This window comes from Squalius cephalus, assembly GCF_949319135.1.
Source record: "Squalius cephalus genome assembly, chromosome: 13".
In the NCBI taxonomy this organism is placed as follows: domain Eukaryota; kingdom Metazoa; phylum Chordata; class Actinopteri; order Cypriniformes; family Leuciscidae; genus Squalius; species Squalius cephalus.
Window position 1 is genome coordinate 33,257,635 of NC_137134.1, and position 18,612 is coordinate 33,276,246.

General features: G+C 38.9%; 1 long non-coding RNA gene across 1 annotated transcript; it reads right to left on the bottom strand.

The window, feature by feature from the left end:
- Positions 1-15,872: 15,872 nt before the first annotated feature.
- LOC307170263 lies at positions 15,873-17,797 on the bottom strand. The gene is made up of 3 exons (XR_013823326.1): positions 17,718-17,797; positions 17,349-17,433; positions 15,873-16,042 (listed from the first exon to the last, which is right to left on the bottom strand). It is a non-coding gene; the product is annotated as an uncharacterized lncRNA (long non-coding RNA).
- Positions 17,798-18,612: the final 815 nt, after the last annotated feature.

Here is an 18,612-nt window from a genome sequence, read left to right on the forward strand (position 1 = left end):
TAACCCTAAGTAAATAATTATGTAATATTTAATAATAGTTTATTAATATTACTTAAATATATAATTATACAATAACAAGGACACGTTAAAATAAAGTGTAACAGAGTTACTTTAATCTGCACTTACAGTTTGTGGAACTTTTTTCAGCACTGTGTAATATTCAGTGCACGTTATCACGACATATTTAATCTGTTGTGTAGACTGTATAACTTACAGTGGTTTCACATGGACGGTGAACAGTGTAGCTTTTAATAAAATCCATGACTCTGAGGAGCCACCTTTGTCTTGGTGTCATGGGTTTGCTGCCACTCCCACTCGGTTTTGGTTTTAGCAACCTACAGTACTGCGTTCGCAGGGATATTGCCCTGGTCTTAACGTCCTCAACTGAAGAATGAAAAAAATTTATACATTTTAGAGTTGTCAGTTGTTAATGCAGTCCAGAAATTATTTGCCTGTTTCAAATTGCCTTGAACAATGTGACCATAAAAATCCAGCAATATGAATCAGGTACCATTAGGCCTAGATGCACATTTGTTTTATTTTAACATTTTAATTTTATTGAACCTATATTTATGTTACCATTACAGAGTACAATGGAGATGCAGTAAAAGAATATATGATATTTTCATCCTCACCTAATATAAAATCTCAATTTCAAAGACCATCACCATTACAACCACAATCCTGCAAATTATAGCCTAATGCAAATGAATATCACAGCTAAACCTTGACTACAACTGTAACTGTACATTTGATGAAAATAAACGTAAGTACAACAATTATGCTACAATTTATAAAGTAATAGTCATGTCCATTGAAATATTAATACATACAATATTGTGTTATTACAACACAACTTCCATCTATCTCTCATCGTGCTAATGAATTAACATATTTGACGTTAGCTCACCTGGCTGTTGAAGAGCATTAGCGACTTCTGTCCACCTCTTCTCTTTCTCAGCTCGGTTGTGGTAGGGGAGAGCGGGGCACAACCTAACGCTTTTTGACTTTCTCAGTTTGTGTAAATCTACTTATGGTTCAGAGTATTTATTTTTTCCCACATTAATTTCCCACATGTCTAGTACAATTATGTGTTTTTGTTTTATTAATACAGTACTTTTTTCTTGATATACCCCGAAAGAATGGAAGTGAAATGTGACAACATGCCCCATAGGTGGGGTACATTGTAACATGTGAGGGGCACATTGTAACATAACATATGACAGCTTAAAATGTAAAAAAAAAATATATATATACAAAACAAAAACTAAAATATTTTCTAAATAAAATACAATTAAAAAACTTTTTCATATAATATAATGGCAATTTTTAATAATTAAATATAAACTCATTTTTGAGTTTTGACTATACGAACACATGAAAACACAGCTATACAACATAGTTCAAAACAAATAAATAATTAGTTATTTCTGAACATTGACTCTCAGTCTTTATTCACCTTTTTCTCACGTTTTCTCAATAAAATTAATAAAAGTATAGAATATAATAGCACATTTCTAATAGGGGCACATTGTAACGCAGTGTGACAACATGCCCCCACCTGCACAACTGGGATTTAAACCCTGCTAGTGTCTTCTGCTAGTTAGCGAAGCATTTATTAACTATCTCAACTGTTAAATAACATCTTGGAGATTAAAATAATATCAGATTTGTCCTATTTTAAATAAATACAAAAAATAGAGATGAAAAATGAACTTAAGTAAGAAATTTACTTTTGCTATGGTTTAATAAATGTCTATGGATATCTTCCAAAAAAAAAATTTTTGGCGGATTTTTTTTTTTAAATATAGTGTTGATATGGAAACTAGTAAATAAACAAAGTTTCGTCATCCAAGCATGTGCGAAAGTATTTAAAACAAGCGTGTTACAACTAACCCCGCGTTAGGTTGTGCCCCGCGCTCCCCTACATCTCGTTTGAAATATCGTAGAGGCAGTTATGCTACTGCCACAGTTCTATTAAATTTTGCTCCATTTCTTGGTTCCATAATTTCCTTGAAGCCATTGCTGGTGCTGCTGCTATTTTTCTTTCGGTGACCTCAACCTATGCCTTGCTCTCTCATTGGCTGTAGCTCGCCACGACACGTGACACCACACGCTATCGAGTCGGCCGACAGCTCCAGATATTTGGCATGCTAGATATCTGTCCAGCGTCGGCGATGTGTCAGCGAGCGTTTTTGATGCGTCGTTTAGTATTTCACACTTAAAGATTGGCGAGCGCGGAGCACCCGCAGATTTGCGCGCGATTACAGCCCGACCTGTCAGCGAGCTCAAATCGGGCTTAAATCGGGCTTAAAATCCTGTAGTAACTAGCCATTGGGAGGAGGTTTGATCAGAAGTCACGTCTGCAGACCGCTGCAGCCAAGTCTTGCCTTGCTTCCCCTTTTTTTGGTGAAATGGTTCGCTCATACTGCACAATGTTGCTACCAGAAAACATTTTTTCTCTGCAATTCGAACGTAAAACGTCTGTACACAGTTTACCAGCAGCCAATCAACAGCGATCACACAAACTCAAAATTTAAGGCGGACCCACTTAAAGAGCATCTTGCATGTAAAAAAAAAATCTAAATGAATATATAACCGTGTATGAAAATACCACATGAAAAGATAATGCAGGATTTAAAATGTTTTAAAACGACATAAGGACACCAATTTAGTAGATAAAGTGAGCGTTTCTTTGCCTGCTCGTACAAACCGCTTTTTTTTTCAACATCGCGTCATTTTACGTCACACGAGGGAGACGTGTGCTGTGCTCTGCCACAGCTCAGTGCAGAGTGGGTTGGTATTCAGTAAGAGCGGTCGTGAGTCAGTGTGTTTTCAGTAGTTTTTGTATTTCAATTTAAGAGCTGGTGCGGTTCCTTCAGTACACGCAGCCGGATGTAGGCGCGAGCACAATATCAACTGGCAAACGCAATGTAAGCGGAACGAAATTGAGCTAAGTTACTCGTTATTGTGTTTGTGTGGACCGTTTACCAGTTTGGACCAGTGCAGCGCGAGCCTGATCAAGCAACACTGTAACTGCGAGATCCAGTAAATAAAGCATTTGAATTCGCCACTGAAGTAATAACATCGCTGCGAGATCTAGTGAGAAATATTCACATTTCTCCGTTATTAACGGATCAAACAGCGCTGACGTGGAAACCAGGAATAAACATTGTGCAATGAATGAACGAACTATCCAGTGTCCACAGATCAGCAACATTCACCATGGCTTTACTGTAGTAACACTAACTGCAACCATGGAAGTTTGGCATTTTCCACTAAGGCCCAGTATGCATCCACCTCCCTGCAACACTGACTTTCCTCAGCTGTAAACATTGCCTCGCATTTCCCACACAAGCACCTATGGAACAAAAAATGTATCAGGAATAAATATCTCTCTGTCTCTCGATGAGAAACCGCTAAGTTATATAACATAACGTTAGTCTGGGCGGATATGAATGAGCATGACAAACGCCTGATCAAAGCTTAGTTTCTGTTATTGTAAGTTCCAATATGTTCTGTCTAACATTAATCCTGGCCTGTCCCTGCTCTCTTGGCAGCCTAGCAGGCTCATAATTGTATGGCTGTGGTCCGTCAACAATTTCCTCAGCGTCCGAAATGTCATTGCAATCCATTTTTCCCTGTTGTTTGAATCGACCGCTCTCCCTCGTGCTACGTCACGACTCTTGCCCGTCACGCCCATTTTCAGATGCGGAAGTAAAATTTTCTCACAAAAACGACTCCAGAAGCCACTGTAGCGTATTTATAAAATTTTTTAAAAGAAAATTTAGTTCCTACATTATTTTTCTATACATTGACTTGTTGGGTCTTCTAACCTGCAAGATGCTCTTTAAGGTGGTCTGATAATATGGCGTGAAACATAACAAAGTTGTTTTAAAATAATAATTAAAAAATATTATTAAAATCAATTTTATTCACAACCATGAACTTTATTTTAAACATCTTCTTTTGCTGTTGATTTTTTTATCAGAAGGTTAACAATGATATACTGCAGGCCTAACTTTTAATCTGTATATCAGTATCTGAATTTTAAAATAAAAAATACTATCAATTTTATTGTCTTTTACTGCTGATATTTGCTTTTTTTTTAATGGTATTTACTGGTTGTATTATTACGGTGGACCCTATTTTTTAACATCTTGCTTCTGTAAAAATGAATGTTTTTGTTTGCTTAAAAATCTACAGATTTATACTGTGAATTCCAATGTGCACAACCCCAAAAGATGTAGTTTTACTCAAATAATACCGTAAAATCTAAGGTTTTCAGACATTTTCAACATTACAATATTTAATTGTAAAATGTATGCATATTTATTTGTTTTCACAGAAAATATTTAGAATTTCAACATTTTATTACAGTAAAAAACAAAGTTTTATCCAGTCTCACAATTAACGGTTATTCAATCTATTTAATACAGTAAAAGGAAGTTTTTGGTTTTACGCTCCATTACCGTTGGAATTTGACGGTGTTTTGCTGTATATTTTACTGACTTTTTTTACAGTGAATGTTTTCGGAGAATATTTGTTTATTCCTGATGATTCTTTTGCATGTTAGGCTCTGATTAGGTTGAGCTGTTACAATTTAAAGAGAATACTAGCAAACGTGTGTGATATATATTCAGCCGTCAAGAAAGTCAAACTTCAACCAGGTAATCAAGGTTGGCAACCATGGCCATCACACTACTCATTGTTAGCATGATATACATTTACACCATCAAAATTAATGATCACTTAAATAAGAGGGATTTAAACAATATGAAAATTACAGTCGTGGCCTGCTGTCAGATACAGACCTCAAAGGGCATTTCATTACATATGTCACAAAGAATGTTCTTGTTGCCATTTTTTAAATTGATAATTGTATTTAGTTATTTCATTTAATTAACACTTATCTTCTAACATTTAAAATTGTAAATATATTTTAACAATCATCAACCGTTTCAATTGTGACTTATACAACCAGTTAAATGAATGTAATTGAAAATATGAACTCAAATAAATTTACATTCTTTATTGTCACTAAAGCATACACACAAGTATCAGAGTGAAAGTCTTGGATGCAATTATGTTGTGACAGGAAAGACCAGAATCCACAAAACATTAACTGCATACTATACATGTAATGTGTCACAGTGTGACTATGAGAAAGGAGCGGCAGGTGTTGAGGAGGAGGAGTTAGAGCTTGATTGGAAGCATGCTCTCCAAGCTGGAGTATAAAAAGAGAGACGGAGGGGGAAACAGTGGAGTTCGGATGGAGAGTTGAGCACGGGGAGACGCGCTTTTACCAGAGAGGATTACGGGAATGAGAAGAAGTTAAGTGCCTGGTTTATGTTTAATGGTGATGGCAGTGGTACTCAGTTCTGGTTGGAGTGCATCAAGCGGGCGATCTGAGATGTGAAACTAACCCAATACTGTCTGATTTTCTCGAAGTTTGTGGTGTCCGTGGTATGCCCCTTTCCCACACAGCCTGGAGACCTTGAACCCAGCTACATGGGGGATTTCGGCGAAGAGATGAATGGAGGCTTAACTCACTGTGAGGTATCGTGGATTGCAGTGTCAAGTGTGGAAAACGAGCATCTGTGAGAGTGTGAAGTGTTTTGATGCATGCATGAGTGTGGGATTCTAAATTCTACTTCCACTCGTAGTCTTAGTTGCTGGCCTCGTCTATGTTGGGAAGTGTCAAGTAATGTTGATGACTGCTGTGTGTTGAGTGTTCATAAAACGGGAACCAGTTCACCACTGCTGTCTAGAGAATCAGTCTCCTCCCGACCATACTGATACGTTTGAAGAATATCTGTTGTGAGATCGCTGACCATTGCTGTCCCGAGATTCAGTCTCCTCCCTGCCATACTGGTTTATTTGAAGAGGACCTGTTGAGAGATCACTTACCATTGTCATCCAGAGATTCAGTCTTCCTCCCTGTCATACCGGTACGTTTGAAGAGGATTTATTGTGTAATTGTCTACCACTGCTGTCCTGTGATTCAGTCTCTCTCTCGCTGCTACTGGCTTACTCGAAGATCTGCTGTGAGATCGCTGACCATTGCTGTCCCGAGATTCAGTCTCTTCCTTACTGGTTTATTCGAAGAGGACCTGCTGTAAGATCGCTTACTATTGTCACCCAGAGATTCATTCTCCTCCCTGTCATACTGGTACAGTTGAAGAGTAGCTGCTGTGTGACTGTTACTTACTGTTCGTCTTGGAGAGGCGTCGCTGCACTGCCCCTGCCCACCTTCGTCCAGTATCTACGGAGCGTCCCCTTGTCACTGTTCACCTTGAGGAGGATTCATTGAGTGCATACTTACCATTGCCTGCCCTGAAGAGGAGCTATCGTGTGATCACTATCCACTGTTTGCCTTGGAGAGGCTTAACTGCGCTTACCTCTGCCACTGCCCACCTCCATTCAGGATCTACGGAGTGTACTCTTGTACTGTTCTCCTCGAGGAGGATTTGCTGTGCGAATACTTACCGTTGTCAGTTCTGAAGAGTAGCTGTTCTGTGGCTACTACTCACTGCCTGTCTTGGGAAGGCCCCGCTGTGCATCTAATTGTCCTTGTCCATTCCCAGCCGGATCTACGGAGCGACTGCTTGTTATTGTCTAACTTGAGGAGGATTTGCTGGGTGAATACCTACTATTGTTCGTCTTGCAGAAGAGTGCTTGTGTGACTATCCACTCAGCCTGTTCCTGCAGAAGAGTTCCGTTGGGGAGAGTCTTCCCCCCCCCCCGTTGCTGGCCTGAAGAGAGGAAGAGAGGGGAGTTTGTTAGTCACGCCCTGAGACTGGGCTCTGCGATTTTAAATTGATCTTAATGGCAAAATAAAGTGAACTCTTATATTCTTATCTGGTTGTCCTGACTCGTGGTGTCCTCTGGTATAGCTCCTCAGGGTGGTACTCTGTAACAGGGGGTCTGGTGTATCCAGGGGGGGTCTGGTGTATTTTAAATGTTGCAATCATTCTTTGAGCAGTTCCTGTTGCAGTACAAGTAACAAAGCAGTTACTGGATACAAGCAGTACAAGGATAGTCCACCCAAACAATGAGGATTCTCTCATCTACTCTAAGAATGAAAAAAAAAGAAAGAAAAAAAACACACACAAAAAAAAAACGGCCAAAATGGTTTGGGCTTTTTTCCCGTTTAAACACATTGAAATCATAAGCAAGCAAAAGTAGGCTACACTGACCTCAGTCAGCCTATTTTACTATTAATAATAATACATTTTATTTCTAATGTGCTTTTCTTAGACTCAAAGCGCTACAATACTCAACAGAGAATAACAACAATAACATGCAATAAAGCTTGATGGCCTCTCTAATTGATTGATGGGTTTGCCCTTGCCCTGACCCTGCCCTAGTTTTGACCTTACCCTCTCGTTGACATTGTCACCTTTGACATTGTATCCTTCGGGGATTGACAATGACCGTTGATTAATGGGTTAATGGTATTATTTATGACCTTGTGAGTATAAGGGGATCCATTGATGAAAATGTGGGTTATTTATGACCTTGTGAGTTTTAGGGAAATATTTGAAATTTGATGAACCTACAAATACACTTCCAGATATATACACACACACACACTTACACAGAGGCCCGAAGCACAGAGGACGGAAAAGACGGAATTCGGGGATCCATTGATGAAAATGTGGGTTATTTATGACCTTGTGAGTTGTAGGGAAATATTTGAATTTTGATGAACCTACAAATACACTTCCAGATATATACAGACACACACACTTACACAGAGGCCTTGAAGCGCAGAGGAAGGAAAGGACGGAATTCATGAATGCCCGTATATAGCAAAAAACATAGTACCACAACAGCCGTTTTGAAAGTTTTGAATGACATTGTGGGATCAGTTGATAAGGGTGATTACTGCGCTTCCCTTTTTATCGATTTATCAAAGGCTTTCGACACAGTGGATCATGAGATATTGCTGCATAGACTAAGGAGTGTTGGCTTAGCAAATCATGTTATTTTCTGGTTTAAATATTAAGTAATAGAACTTAATGTGTTCAGGCTGAAGGTAAAAATTCAGGACTACTGGAGATTTTTAAAGGTGTTCCTCAAGGATCCATGTTGGGGCCTCTTTTATTCACTATCTACATAAACAGTATTGATTATGATATTCAAGATGTAAATTTTCACTTTTACGCAGATGATACTGTCATGTATTGTGGTGCACCTTCGAAACAGCAAGCCTTGCTTAAGCTTCAAGCGGCTTTTGATGTTATTCAGTCTCGGCTTCATACACTAAATATTGTTCTGAATGTAGATAAAACTAAAATCGAAAAAGGTGGTAGACAATTTTATTCCTCTCCAGACTTCACGAGGTAATGTGATTGAGTTAGTAAAAGAATAAAAAAATCTTGGCATTATTATCAATGATAAATTATCTTTTGGGTCTCAAATAACTCATTTAAGGAAAAAATAGAAAATAAAGCTTGGGTTGTTTAGAAACAAGTTTTGTTTTTCATTTAATGTAAGAAAGAGGTTAGTTTCTGCTACTTCCTTGCCTGTACTTGATTACGGTGATGTGGTGCATCAATTTGCTTCCTCTCAACTTCTTTCTTCTTTGGATGCTGTTTATCACAGCGCTTTAAGATTTATATCAGATTGTAAACCTTTAACTCATCATTGTATATTGTACACGGTGGGCCATTTATATGGATACACCGTAATAACATGGGAATGGTTGGTGATATTAAAGTCCTGTTTGTGGCACATTAGTATATGTTTTTTTATGGGTTTTTTTATGTTTTTTTTTTTTTTTTTTAACTTTACTGCCGCTGTAAAGTCATTGTCAATTTTTGTACCTGGACTTGAGGACCCCCTTGAAAACGAGATGGTTCATCTCAAGGGGTTATTCCTCGCCAATAAAATAAATGTCAAATATGTGAGGGGGCAAACTCCTCAAGATGGGCGGTGACCATGGTGGCCATTTAGAAGTCCACAAACAGGACTTTAATATCACCAACCATTCCCATGTTATTACGGTGTATCCATATAAATGGCCCACCCTGTATAATAGAGTAGCCTGACCATCTTTGTCTATTAGAAGTAAAATTCATTATTACCTAATTATTTATAAAACTATTCTGGGGTTGTTGCCTTTGTATCTAGGTTGTCTAATTCAAAAGAAAAGTGTTGGGAAATATTCCCTCCGGTCTGATAATTGTTTTACTCTCTCTGTTCCATTTGTAAGTACTAAACTGGGAAAAGGGGCTTTTATGTACAAAGCTCCATTTGAATGTAATTTACTCCAAACGAAATTGAAATGACAAACTCTGGTGCCTATGGAACACATCTATTATTCGGTCACTCGAAGAAGACTCATTGATTTGCAATTGTTTTTAAGTGTTTTACTTGTATATTTGTTGTTTCAATCTGTAAGTTGTGACTGTAACTGCTGTCCATTCTTGGCCAGGACTCTCCTGTGAAAGATATTTTTTAATCTCAGAGAGATTTTCCTGGTTAAATAAAGGTAAAAAAACAAAAACAAATATATATATGTATATGGAAACAGGAAGCCTCCTTGACTGAGGCAATAGAAGGTTGATATCATATGATTCACTTCCTCTGGAAAAAAACAAAAGACATTGTATAGGAACAATGTAATCCAGTTCCGTATATAAATGACTGCTTTTTGCGGCATTTTGATCCCTGGAGAGAAATTAGCTCTCTTCCTTTCTTTTTTGTTTATATTGCTCTGTATTCTGATGATTCATATTTGAACTTTGACATCAGGATGTGTGTGTGTGTCAGGGACGTCACTAGGTTTGGAAGACAGGGGGGGCTTAGCCCCCAGGGTATTTGTAGCTTGCGTTTATAGAAAATCTTACAGTGAATTTGAGTAAAAAACAACTATGTTTATGTTTAGCTGTATTTGTCTCTTCAACCCTGTTACCATCTTCAACCCTGTTACCCTAGTCTCAACCCCGTCACACCTATATATACAGTGAGGAAAATAAGTATTTGAACACCCTGCTATTTTGCAAGTTCTCCCACTTGGAAATCATGGAGGGGTCTGAAATTGTCATCGTAGGTGCATGTCCACTGTGAGTAAATGGTAAATGGTAAATGGACTGCATTTATATAGCGCTTTCACAGACCCAATGGCCACCAAAGCGCTTTACAATATTGCCTCACATTCACCCATTCACTCACTCATTCATACACCGACGGCGGTGTCAGCCATGCAAGGCGATCCAGCACGTCGGGAGCAGCTGGGGTTAGGTGTCTTGCTCAAGGACACCTCGACACTTGGTCAGGTGGAACCGAGGATTGAACCACCAACCTTCCGGTTTGTAGACAATCCACATGAACCACTGAGCCACTGCCGCCCCATAGATTAGACATAATCTAAAAAAAAAAAAATCCAGAAATCACAATATATGATTTTTTAACTGTTTATTTGAATGATACAGCTGCAAATAAGTATTTGAACACCTGTCTATCAGCTAGAATTCTGACCCTCAAAGACCTGTTAGTCTACCTTTAAAATGTCCACCTCCACTCCATTTATTATCCTAAATTAGATGCGCCTGTTTGAGGTCGTTAGCTGCATAAAGACACATGTCCACCCCATACAATCAGTAAGAATCCAACTACTAACATGGCCAAGACCAAAGAGCTGTCCAAAGACACTAGAGACAAAATTGTACACCTCCACAAGGCTGGAAAGGGCTACGGGGAAATTGCCAAGCAGCTTGGTGAAAAAAGGTCCACTGTTGGAGCAATCATTAGAAAATGGAAGAAGCTAAACATGACTGTCAATCTCCCTCGGACTGGGGCTCCATGCAAGATCTCACCTCGTGGGGTCTCAATGATCCTAAGAAAGGTGAGAAATCAGCCCAGAACTACACGGGAGGAGCTGGTCAATGACCTGAAAAGAGCTGGGACCACCGTTTCCAAGGTTACTGTTGGTAATACACTAAGACGTCATGGTTTGAAATCATGCATGGCACGGAAGGTTCCCCTGCTTAAACCAGCACATGTCAAGGCCTGTCTTAAGTTTGCCAATGACCATTTGGATGATCCAGAGGAGTCATGGGAGAAAGTCCTGTGGTCAGATGAGACCAAAATAGAACTTTTTGATCATAATTCCACTAAACGTGTTTGGAGGAAGAAGAATGATGAGTACCATCCCAAGAACACCATCCCTTACTGTGAAGCATGGGGGTGGTAGCATCATGCTTTGGGGGTGTTTTTCTGCACATGGGACAGGGCGACTGCACTGTATTAAGGAGAGGATGACCGGGGCCATGTATTGCGAGATTTTGGGGAACAACCTCCTTCCCTCAGTTAGAGCATTGAAGATGGGTCGAGGCTGGGTCTTCCAACATGACAATGACCCGAAGCACACAGCCAGGATAACCAAGGAGTGGCTCTGTAAGAAGCATATCAAGGTTCTGGCGTGGCCTAGCCAGTCTCCAGACCTAAACCCAATAGAGAATCTTTGGAGGGAGCTCAGAGTCTGTGTTTCTCAGCGACAGCCCAGAAACCTGACTGATCTAGAGAAGATCTGTGTGGAGGAGTGGGCCAAAATCCCTCCTGCAGTGTGTGCAAACCTGGTGAAAAACTACAGGAAACGTTTGACCTCTGTAATTGCAAACAAAGGATACTGTACCAAATATTAACATTGATTTTCTCAGGTGTTCAAATACTTATTTGCAGCTGTATCATAAAAATAAATAGTTAAAAAACCATACATTGTGATTTCTGGATTTTTAATTTTTAGATTATGTCTCTCACAGTGGACATGCACCTACGATGACAATTTCAGACCCCTCCATGATTTCTAAGTGGGAGAACTTGCAAAATAGCAGGGTGTTCAAATACTTATTTTCCTCACTGTATACATATATATATATATATTTTTTTTTTTTTTTAAGTTTATGAATAAGTAATTTAATGTTTGTTGAACTTAGTCAGAAATGTTCAGAGCAATCATAAGAATGCTGATTTTAGTTCAAATTCTGAAGTTAAGCCATTTTGATCAAAAATGATAGGGTTGCTGTCACAAAAAGTGCCCATTTCAGGCTTTATATAAGTGTAAAATAATATGTAAATTTTATGGTGCATGGTACAATTTCTGGTAAGCTACGCTTTTTTATTATTTCAATTCAATTCAATTATTGTAATTTGATTTAATATTGACTAATTTGGATAAATATTAGGTACATAGGCGTTATTTTTTCTCAAGATAAAAACTCACCCAATACTGTAAACATACAGACAGCCCTATCAGCTGGTAGTATTATTTAAGGTTAAAAATAACTCAAATTAAATATAATGCGGTTTTTTTTATTATAATAACAACAACTTTATTTAATGATATAATTAAAAATATAATAAATATGTAATATAGAACACATATTTAGCTAAATACTCTCTGTAGCTCTTTTTTTCTTGCCAACTATGTGCTGTAGCCTATATTATGTTCATTAAATGGCTTTCCTGAGGTAAATGTGACATAATTATTCTCCAGCTGTGTTATTGAGCTCTCCACGCTGATAAAAAACACTGATTGATCGATATTATGTATGAGGAATATACATTTCGGTAAGTTGCAGCTACTATATCTTTCAACAGTGTTCGTGTTTTTTTACTATTAGCTAGTAGAGATGATCGGTTCACGTGCGCTAGGGATCTGTCACGTCACATTTACAAGCGCCAAAGCGGTATTGTTTGAATTTCGTAATAAAATTGACAGAATCTGAGAGTTGAGATTCTTTTATATCATAAGTAACCTGCTCTGTCTAGTCTGTCGGTCTCCGTGTCCTCTTTGCTTCGCGATTTTTCTGTGCGTGAGTAAATGGATGTGTGGCGTGAGAGCGTGTGAAAAGTGTCAATTGCGTGTGTCTCACGGTGAATGCGGGAGAGTTGGCAGGTCCAACTTCCGACTTTTCGGCTATTTTTTGTAGCTGGATACAGAGCCGGATTAAATAAATGGACTACACTAGGCAGGCTGCATTTTTTGGGCCCCCCTCCATCGATGTTATTTATGAACTGAAATCTGAAACTTACCAAAGCTACTAATAAAAGTTAATTCACATTTTACATAGCCTAGTCTTTGGTTACAAATTGGTTGTTTGTATGCCAAAATAAGTCATGTGTTGTATATTAAACAGTCTATCAGACTATTTTTTTATATTCATTATTTATACGTCATTACACGGCTCTATTAAATGCTATTAAATTATCCTCATCTTATCCATTGGGAGTGTCATTGTTAAGGCAGTAGTACCAGTAAATAACCAATAAGTGTCAGTAAACTATGTAAACAGAGCAAATAAGTTTATCTTATTTGCTCTGTTTACATTTAATCAACATTTAATTAAGATTTTCTGCAAAATGCAATAGTTTACAACATTTATAAATGTTGTAATTAAGATTTTCTGCAAAATACAATATTACAACATTTATAAATGTTGTAATTAAGAACAAGAAGGCAAACATGACCCCTTCACATTCATCAAGACCATTTAGAAACTGTCTAACAATAAATAATAATAAATATAAGGATGGAGGATTTAAACTATGGAAAACTAAAGGTATTCAGACTATTAAAGACTTGTATGGATGGAATACTTCTTACATTTCAAGAATTGTGTGATAAACACCAGATTCCCTCAAAACATTTTTTAAAAATATTCACAGCTTAAAAGTTTTATGTCTTCCAGGTCTACAGATATTATGTAGGCTACATTCCCAAACTGTCATTAATTGAGGAAATAATTGGAAAAAAAGGAGTTGGAGTTGAAAAGGGCCAATTGTCAAAATATTATAATTTAATAATGTCTAACTCTAAAGAGTCTGCTGTAGACAAATTAAACGCATGGAGGAAAGACATTCAAGAAGAAATAGAGGAATTTGAATGGACTGAAGCATGTTTAGAAATCTCCAATATTTTGACAGGGATGGTTTAGTGCAAAGTACTCACGCATCCTGTCATCAATTTGGTCCCACTTTGCAGGATCAGATGGGTAGCTTGTTAATACCCTTTCTGGGTCTAGAGGCTCCTGCTGCAAAACGATATTGGGCTCACTTCTGGCTGGCTGCTGTTCTTCCATCAGTTTGTCCTTCTGTGACGGCGCTGATGTTGACGGCGCCACAGCGTCTTCCGCCGCATTTTCCGCCGCATCTTCCACCGCGTCTTCGGGCCGTGTCTCCGGGCCTGGCTCGGCCTCTGGCTCTGCTGACTCGAGCAGGTTCACAGCTGTCGGACGGCTGCCCGACAGAAACTTCTGTAAAGCCCCCCGCTGTCTCTTCTTTTGTTCCTCTTTTCTTTTTACGTTTTGCCGCACCCGAAAGCATCTTGACTTGAATGTTAGCCTACTCAAAACACACCTGCCTGCTAGCTTTGTTGTCCCGCTCTGACCTCTGACCGCCGCTGACATCCCCTCGGACTTAACTGGCTCTGGCTGGCGCCTTTATACAGTCATGGGCTGGCGTTAATGTGACGTAATGTAACAGTCTATGGTTAAGATAAACATCGTCACTATTTTTAGTTAATTAATAAATATTGAAATAAATTGTAGATAGGACATTTGTACATTTTATATATATATATATATATATATATATATATATATATATATATATATATATATATATATATATATATATATTTATTTATTTATTTATTTTGTCCCTCTGTCTGGGCCCCATCCTGCCAATCGGGCCCTAGGCACGTGCCTAGTTTGCCTTTGCATTAATCCGGCTCTGCTCACAGGACACTGCACTTATTCGCAATCATAAAAGTTTTGCCGGGTAAACATTTCATTGGCGTTCTCTTCTGACATGATGCACTTTTTCTGAGCGCGTAGAAGTGCGCACGCACTGTCAAACAGCGCCAAACTGGATTGTTGTTGGGTCAGACGCATCTGATAGCGGGGGGCCGAGACCGCGAGAGCTACATCCCAGCAAACACATTTACGTTGTGGCAACGTCTGTGGCACGTTGCATTTCTGCTATGACAACGTCGCTGTCTACGTGCTTGCAACATTGTAACAACGTAGAATTGTAAGACGCCACAGAGCTGTAGCAAGGTTGTTGCGCGACATTCAGTAACTGAGAGACGACGCTCTGGCAATATTTGTATATGCTGCTATATCCCCCATTTAGCATTTTGGTAGATAATTATATACTTTTTATAGTTTATTGTTTATCTATATTATTATTTATTGGGGCTATCAACACCCGCAAGTGTACACTTTGAAGAGTAAAAATGATAGAAGGTTTCGTTAATTCAACTTTATTAAAACTGCATGGTAATCAAATTGCACTTCCAAAAGTAATACATTTGTGAAAAAAGAAAAATACGAATATACACATTTATTTTAAGCATAATAAATAAAATATAAAAAGCAAAGGTAGATCAGAAGAACATTTAATGAACAAAACCGGGTCTGTGGCAGACAATAGCCGAAAGCCGGCCGATAAAGGTCGGTAACCGGGGAAACATCCACAAATCCAGAGGAGCAAAGACACGAATGAGAGAGCGGAAAAATCAAATGACAAACTAAACAGTGCAAGCGAGGCTACATATCATATTAGAAATTAAAGGTTGTGTTTGATAGCTGAGGAAGGCTAAATTAAACGCAATACTCACGTATCCTTGCTCGATGAAGAACGAGACAACACAATGAGCCCAACAATTTGGTTGGAATTTAAAAGGCTGATTTTCCCACTTCAGGGCAGTGACGAGTACATTAGCCTATGTAGTCCAGTGGTTGTCCAGACACCCTAGGCACAACCTTAAGCAATGGCCCTGAACGGTGGTTTAATCTCAACATTGTGACAACGCTGTAACAACCTTAACCACACAACGTATTTATAGCAACCTTTTGGCCATGTTGATAAAACGTTGTTAGAAGGTTGGCTACGTTGTGCCAACGTTCTGTGTTTGCTGGGATGGAGCTACAAGTAAAAAAAATATGCACCAAACAAGCCACTTTGAAATGTTGCTGTTTTAACAAAAGTTGGGTGACCCTCCTTCCTAGACTAAAAAAAGTTGGGTGACCTTCCTTCCTAGACTAAAAATCCTGTCAATCCTAAAGATGAAGGGCATCTCGGGAACCGCACTCCAATGGTTCAAGTCTTACCTCTCAGGTAGGTCCTTTAGGGTATTGTGGAGGAGTGAGGTGTCTAAGACACAACATCTAGCTACTGGAGTGCCTCAGGGCTCAGTGCTGGGACCGCTTCTCTTCTCCATCTACATGACATCACTAGGATCTGTGATTCAGAAACATGGCTTTTCCTATCACTGCTACGCTGATGACACACAACTCTACCTCTCATTCCAGCCTGACGATCCGACGGTAGCTGCTCGCATCTCAGCCTGCCTGACAGACATTTCTGGCTGGATGAAGGACCACCACCTTCAACTAAACCTTGCGAAGACACAGCTACTCGTGGTCCCGGCCAACCCAACACTTCACCACAACTTCACCATTCAGCTTGACTCGTCATCCATAACTCCATCTAGGTCAGCCAGGAACCTTGGTGTGGTAATTGATGATCAATTGAACTTCACAGACCACATTGCTAGAACTGCCCGGTCATGTAGATTTGCCTTGTACAACATTAGGAGGATCAGACCCTTCCTATCAGAACATGCTACTCAACTCCTTGTCCAAGCGCTTGTTTTATCCAGACTTGACTATTGTAACGCTCTCCTGGCCGGTCTTCCAGCTTGCACAGTCAAACCTCTGCAACTGATCCAAAATGCCGCAGCTAGAGTGGTCTTTAACGAGCCGATAAGGGCACACGTCACTCCTCTCCTCACAAAATTGCACTGGTTGCCAGTTGCCGCTCGTATCAAGTTCAAGTCACTGACGTTTGCCTACAGAACAACCACTGGTTCTGCTCCCTTTTACTTTAACTCTTTACTTCAGACTTACGTGCCATCCAGGAACTTGCGCTCTGCAAGTGAACGGCGTCTTGTAGTGCCATCTCAAAGAGGCACAAAATCTCTTTCTCTGACCTTTACCATGACTGTTCCCTGCTGGTGGAATGATCTGCCTAACTCAACCAGAACGGCTGAGTCCATAGCCACTTTTAAGAAACAGCTGAAGACGCTTCTTTTTCGACAGCACTCGATCCAGTAATGCTAACAATTTCTCTACTACTCTATTCTATTCTGTTCTATAACTAAAAAAAAAAAAAAAAAAGTTCTGCGTTAGATTAAACTGAGAAGGGTCATAGCACTTGCATTTTGTTGTCCTACTGTTAGTTTAACTGCTTCTATTGTTCTCATTTGTAAGTCGCTTTGGATAAAAGCGTCTGCTAAATGAATAAAAATGTAAATGTAAAAAAAGTTGGATGACCCTCCACTCAACAAAGAATAAAAATACATGACCCTCCCCTATTTTCCTCCAGTGGCCCCTTCCATAAATACCGAACGGTATTTCCCTAACTTTCCCAGCTTCCAGAGGAGATCAGACGTGCTCTTACAATAGTCACTTTCAAATCCAGACTCAAAACACATCTGTTTAGCTATGCATTTAATGAATGAGCACTGTGCCAATGTTCGTCCGACTGTTTGTACTGTACTGTATTTTATTTTTTATTTTTCTAAACTGTTTTAATTATTCTTATTTCTTTTTATTATTTTAATTTCTTCTATGTAAAGCACTTTGAATTGCCATTGTGTATGAAATGTGCTATATAAATAAACTTGCCTTGCCTTGCCTTGCCTAACTGAACTTCCCTAACTATATCCCTAACTGAACATTAAAAATTAACAGATGTTTCCTTTAATCGAAAATTTCAATATTGACACTCTATTTCCAGCCATGTGCAAAGAGTTAACTCTTTGAGTGCCATGGCTCCCCTCTCTCACGCCTGACCGGTTAAAAATTGTAGGGCTGTGGTCCATAAAGAATTTGATGGTTTCCCACATCCTCAGTCGTTCTCCAAATAGCCTTAAAGGTAGGTAGGAATTGTCTAAAAAACTTCTTTTCCAAATTTGTTTAAACTTTATTTATATATCAATACATAATTAAAATGTAAGTACTCTGAAAAAAAAGTATAAAAATCGAGTGTCTGTAGACCTCTCACGACTGTTTTAAAGACAGCTCATTATTTCCATTCACTCCACCCCCTCCCTTCTGGGCTCCTTCCAAAGCCACGCCCCCAAAACACATACGCGCGACTCCGACCGCTGAGCTGGAGGACGCATTATTTACCTGAGACGAGCGGAGAGGAAGGAGCACAGTGCATGTAGTGACATCATGTTAGAATCACATGTAATAAAAAAATCTAACTTTATCATTATGAATATAAACAAATAAGATGAATTTTAGTACTCACTATCAAGCTAGCATATTGATATTGGTAAAGTATAAAAAAAAATTTTTTTTTGATTTGCTAACGAGCTAGTTATATCTATAAGGCAAAGCTAAAAACAGGTTGTATTGATACACGTTTTTCCATTACCATCAGTTACACTGTGATGAAGATGAATTTCGTGTAAGATTCATAACATATATGTGTTCTGCATGTAAGAGTTTCCATGATGAAAGCATTGTTGACTCTGATGAGGACTACACTCCGGAGACAAGTACCGCATCGTCAGCTCGAGGATAGGTC